We start from the raw sequence: 6,479 nt of genomic DNA on the forward strand, positions 1-6,479 counted from the left end.
GGGACCCCTAGGGGGTCCTCAGAGTTACTACAGGGGGTCCGCCAAATCTTTGTGTGATATGATTTTTCTTTTTTTATATTAACCACTTGAACCCTAGCATCCATTTTCTGAGGAGAATAGTAGATCGGAATGTAGATCGGCTATTTTTTGCAAAGAGTTATAGGTGTAGAGGGAGAAAAGAGCAGCAAAAGTATATCTGAAACACCATTCTATACAATATAGAGGGGGTCCCTGCTTCATCTCTCTCTCTCTCTCAGCTAGGGGGTCCTTGGCCTGAAAACGTTGAAGACCCCTGCATTATACAATATATGCTGTACCACCCCCCAACGGGGGTCCCTGGCCTGAAAACGTTTAAGACCCCTATGACTGCCACATTTCTGTGCCCTTGTATTAGGTGTTATAGTGAATAATACATCTACAGAATGAATATATGCTTCCAAAAAAGATGCACACCTTAAAGGATTTGTCTCTCAATGATCAAGTTATTTGAAACTTGTCCGCCATCTTATCATATAATGTAATCATCCAACTATATTACATCTATGGTCTTGTATAAGATCATCCTGAACATTCCTCAAAGCCCCTTTGTTTAACTCATCACCCTATATCGGTTACATTCATCAAACAGGTGGTATACCTAGTTTGTGTAATCTGAATCAGAACAGAAAGTCAAGACTAGTGTATAAATTATGTTAACACACATTGTTAGCACACAATCACACACAAACCTGAAAATAAGTATATTTAAAACCAAATCTTATCAGATGGGGGTCTGTGGACAAATACATGTTAATCTGCGGGTCCTTTTGTCGAAGCAGAAGCAGTACTCCCTGTCATCGTCGAGAAGGTGAAGGTGGCAAACGAAGAAGACTACGTCCTCACACTCTATGGGAAATGAAATCACTGAGTCTGAAGGGACAGCAGTTAAATAAATAATCTTTATTTATATTTCTAATTAAAGTTACAATTGTGTCCTTTCACCAGACTCCCATGAACTACCAAAACACAAAGTACAAAGTAACCAATAACGAAAATCATACCAAACATTAAAAACACTTACAATCAGCCCATCGTAACTGAAATAAAGAAAGTACAAATAGTCAAGGGAACCAATAAACTCTTGTGCTCTGCTGGGGTGCTGGGGGGGGAATAGCCGAGAGCTAGCTACAGCTCCTCTTTATAGTGTCAGGCTCTAATCACACATGAGCTGAGAAAGGGAGTGACAGGTGTCTAGCCAAGACCAGGTCAGCATAGACACTAGGACAAATAATCATTAGTGAACACATAAGCATAGAAAGACTGTAGACTGAGGTGTTAATATTTGGAATTAACATATGCTTTATCGAGAGTGAGAGCTACTGTGATACTTCTTAGCTGTTGAATTTGAATCACTCTGCTGGGACGTGCATGACAGATTTCAGTGAAGGCCTCACCCAAGTAATGCCATTTTTTTTAACTTTAGTAACTTTAACCTGGTTACTGTACTTAGGAACTATAATGTATAACAGAGAACAGGAAAATAGTTACTTTAATGCGTTAGTTTAATCCCATGTTTCTCACAGCAGCATAAAGTCTGTCAAGTGCATAAGTCTCACTTTGGTCTGTCGCTAGACAACATGATTCACTGCAGTGTAGACTACATGTTGTCTTAGCTTGGCTTACTTAACTATTGTTTGTTTTACAGGTCAATCCTCATGTCATTTGTGCTCATATATGCATTGCTGAATGTTGTAATTAAAATGATCTGAAATTAGTGTCATTAGTAAATGAGCACCTTCTTAAATGTGCTAGCTTGACTCTGCATTATTCTCAATGTAGGGTCCAGCTACTGGAAGCAAAAATGCCAGGAAGGTGCTGGCTGTGGATGAAACGGCCTTCAGGTAGTGGTGCGAAAGACAGAGTCGGGTATTGTAAAACAAAATATCTTTTTTTTTTTTAAATTAACAGTTGCTTTATCGAGAGTGAGAGCTACTGTTGAGTGAGTTTTTAGCTGTTGAATTTGAATCACTCCATCAATAAGAGAAATTGTTCCTCTATGTCTAATATCAGGGATATTTCTTGCTTACAAACTGATGGCTGTGCAAAGCAACTTAAACCATAAGGAATGCAGTAGGACTAAGATTGTATTTTCAGTTTTTCACAGCAGCATAAAGTATGTCAATTGCCAATATCATTTATTTTCCTTGCTTACAAACTGATGGCTGTGCAATTAGGGCAACAATGCAACTTAAACCATAAGGCATGCAGTAGGCCTAAGATTGTATTTTCAGTTTTTTCACAGCAGCATTAAGTCTGTCAAGTGCTTAAGTATGCACTATAATCCTGCTTCACCTGTTTTTCACTCCAGAATGTTTGTTCTCAAAGCTTAAACTTGATCTGCTAATGATTTGTGAAATGTCTCAGTTCCAGAACTGAGCCGTCCGAACTGTAGTCCCTGAGGCAGCATGTGGGCGACCTTCTAGATGGAGCTCAAGGCCTGCAATAGGTCACACAGAAAATTCAAGGTGTAGTGTCTGCTACCCAGGAGCTGGTGGAACCACAGGCAAAATGCCAAATAGGCATTTTGCCTGCCTACTCTGCAGAGGTATTGTTTCCATTTTGCATCGGTAACACAGTAATAATCCAATATAGTATTGGAATTAGTGTTGTGACAACTGGCTTGAACGGTTAAAATATATTGACTGTATATAACATTTTGACGTAAAAGAAAAAAATATGGATTGAGAGACAAGTAAATAAAATGTTAAGACTTTGCTTTTCAGGAAATAAAACAAAGAGAATCAAAAATCATTCAACAAATATGAATGGAGTCAGCTATCCATACTAGCACAGATATATGTCTGATTTTCAAACCCAACTTTTTATCAAACCAAAATTGTATCTATTGATGACATCATGTCACAAGACGGACATTTGTCCACCTAGACTAGTCCACACCAGTTATGGCTGGTGTGGACACTGAAAAATGTGTGTATAATATCAATGATAAAATATAGCTGCAAGCAGCGATAATACGGGGCCAGGAGAGAGAAAGAGAAATGATAATTCCTTTAACAGGTCAGTTCATGAAAGTCCTTGCGGTCTTGTTTCCAATGAGGGCCTGTGAGCAATTAGGGGTTAAGAGTCTTGCTCAGGGACAAATTTCATTTCATCGACACATTTGCTGACCTGGCCTGGAATCGTACCTGGGTCAACCAGAGCCTCTGGCTCCCTAGGCGGGCTCACTAACCACTCAGTTATGGCCGACCCTCAGAGAGAGAGAGAGAGAGAGAGAGAGAGAGAGAGAGAGAGAGAGAGAGAGAGAGAGAGAGAGAGAGAGACGGAATAGATTGAAGAGACAGAGAGAGAGACATGGAAACGGAATAGATTGAAGATAGAAATGGAATAGATTGAAGAGACAGAGACATGGAAACGGAATAGATTGAAGATAGAAACGGAATCGATTGAAGAGAGAGAGAGAGCCATGGAAACGGAATAGATTGAGTCATGTTTTTTGCAATTCAACTTAAATGAGTCTGCATCAAGTGAGGCTTGAACCGGCAACCTTGCGATCGTGAGGCACTCTTAGGTAGCTGCAACACTACCTATAGTGCTATAGCTTTGTCCAGACTGTTATTGTCTGTTGAGGATCACAAACTCTTGCCTTCTGTCATGACCCAAGCCCCTGTTTCACTAACACAAAGATCACTCGTTCACAAACCATTTACCAATGAAGAAGTTGTACATCTCCTCAGAACCAAAACTAGTGAAAGTAGCCGATCTACAAGCTCACAAACCATTAAAAGTTGTCAGATTGTACATCGGCTATTTTCACAATGAAGTATGTTATACATTGAAAAAACATACTCTCATTGCTATCTGAAAAGTTGTGAGATTGTAGATCAGCTATTTTCACAATGAAGTATGTAAAAAACACTCAATTAAGTATTTTATGTTATCTTTAACAATTGCAAATGTATTCATTGATAGTCATGTTGTGTGAAATGCAACTTAGATGAAGTCTGCACCAAGTGAGGCTTGAACCTGTGACCTTGAGGTTGTGAGACATACACTTAAGCGGGACGCTATTGGACCAACAGACAAACCTCTGAAAAAAGAGATCACACTGATCATACAGTTTCACGCAAATAGCTGAAAAATCCTGGGTTTAAGTGTTTTTCAAACTGCTCAAGATTGCGGACAATCTAAGGGCGGTGCTTACTGGTCAACGTGATAGATGTGTTCCTCATTAGTCAAGGCACATGTGTAAGCAGGTCTAATGGCTGTCGGCCAAACGAGGCATGACTTTTGCCTGTTTAAAGTTTCAATTTTCAAAAAATTGCTATAGCGCCCCCGTTTGACCAATTGGAGTAAGATTGGTTTCAGTGATATTTGGAATGGCCCTTTACATTTCTGCAAAGTTTCAAAGAATGGTAAGTCTGCATGTATGTGTTAGGGGCAGATGAATAATTGTCATAAAACTGCAATATTCATTGGCTCATTAAAGCTTCATTTTTTCACTTATGGAAAATATTTTGCAAACGTTAGGTCCAAAGTTCATGTGTAAAAAGTTTCGTGCAGATTACTCAAAAATCCCAGGAGGAGATTAACTTTTTTTCATATAATTCAAAATGGTGGGAGATCTAAAGGTCAGAGGTCAAAAGTCAGAGTGTGAAAGTTGTTCAGCATGAGGAGACGCATGTGTGCATCGAAGTTTCATGGCTGTAGGTCAAACAGGGCATGAGTTGTACCTGTTCAAAGTTGGCATTTTTCAATTGAGTGCTATAGCGCCACCTTTTGACGAAAGATTGTGAGAATTATTTCTTGATCGTTTTTCATGACCATCTATCATATGGCCGAGTTTCATAAAAAGCGACTGCACGGTTCAGCCAGAACTGCCAAAAGTGGCAGAAGAAACGGAATAATCTCAATAACAAAACGGGTCCATGCTGGAAGCCTGGCCCCGTAATGATGATGCGGAACACACTCATACGATATTTAGAGTTGACGACATTGTCCAAATGTATACAAATCTATTTTGTACATAATATAGGCTAGACTATACATCAACTACAATGACAAGTCAAGCTGACTCAGAGGAACCCATACTTTGTGCTTCTTTGAATATTTGACACTGCTAAAGATATCATACTTGCTGTTCAACTGTCTCCATACTTTAACTTTATGTCCATCTTATCTATAATGGTTTGTTTTCTTTCTTCATTACATCCAGGTTCATTACTTTTATTGTATATATTGTTATATTGTAGTGTTGCGTGTTCAATCTTTGTTTCCCACCAACATTTCACTGCTTGTGTGTGTCTGTATGAGTGGCAAATAAACCCCTCTTGATTCTTCATTCTTGGAACCTGACAACCAACTCTCGTTACCTGGCAACCAACTCTCCAATCACAGCACGGCTGTTCCTTCTGGCAGGAGGAGAGCCACATCCCTGCAGATGTAATTACGGCAGCTTGTTGGGTGTCAGATTGCATCCATAAACATGATACACTTATGGATAATTGATTAGCATTGCTCATGACAAAATGGGTATTGAACAATGTGGTGGAATAAATACCTCCTGAATTTTAGGCCTATAACAGAAATTATGAATTGATGTGAAGCAGTGGTTCTCAATATTGGGACCACAGAACCCCCCAGGGGATAATTGAGGGGTTCCAGGGGGTCCCCAACTAAAGTACTGAGATTTAATCTTCCTATATTATAACAAGTAAATACAACAAGAGAATGTAAAATAATGTCTATTTTGATCAGAGTTTCACATCTCTACAGTTCATAGACAGCAACGGAATTCTGGACCAAATGCCAGCCAGACCATATCGGACCAAATCATGTTCGACAATAAAAATGTTCTTAGATCAGGATCCCAGAGACAAAAACTATATCAAATTCTGGTTCCTTGAAATTAAAAACATTGATAATCATGGATGACGTTTCGGAAGCATTAAAGTAGACCTGAAGTCTCTAGAGCAGGGGTCTTCAACGTTTTCAGCCCAAGGACCCCCTAGCTGAGAGAGATGAAGCAGGGACCCCCTCTATATTGTATAAAATTGTGTTTCAGATTCAACTTTTTTTGTTTACGTGGTCTGCTCTTTTTATCCCTCTACACCAAACACCTCTTTGCCAAAAATAGCCGATCTACAAGCTCACAACGCCTCGCAGCGTGAGGCGTTGTGAGCTTGTAGATCTGCTATTTTTGGCAAAAGTTCTCACTCCTCAGAAAAGGGATACTAGTGTTCAAGTGGTTAAGGTAAAAAAAAACACAAAGATTTGGCGGACCCCCTGTAGTAACTCTGAGGACCCCCTGTTGAAGATCTCTGCTCTAGAGGATTATACCCGTTATAGTTTTTTTTTAATACCCCTGCAATTTAGTCGTTATGCCAATTGATTCCTCCCCACACACATTTGTTTTATCACTGCTGTGCCGTTGTATCCTACTGACTCACCTGCCAGTGAGGAGCCCCAACCGGGAGGAAGTA

Source organism: Gymnoscopelus microlampas (genome assembly GCF_963454915.1).
Source record: "Gymnoscopelus microlampas genome assembly, chromosome: 18".
Classification (NCBI taxonomy): Eukaryota; Metazoa; Chordata; class Actinopteri; order Myctophiformes; family Myctophidae; genus Gymnoscopelus; species Gymnoscopelus microlampas.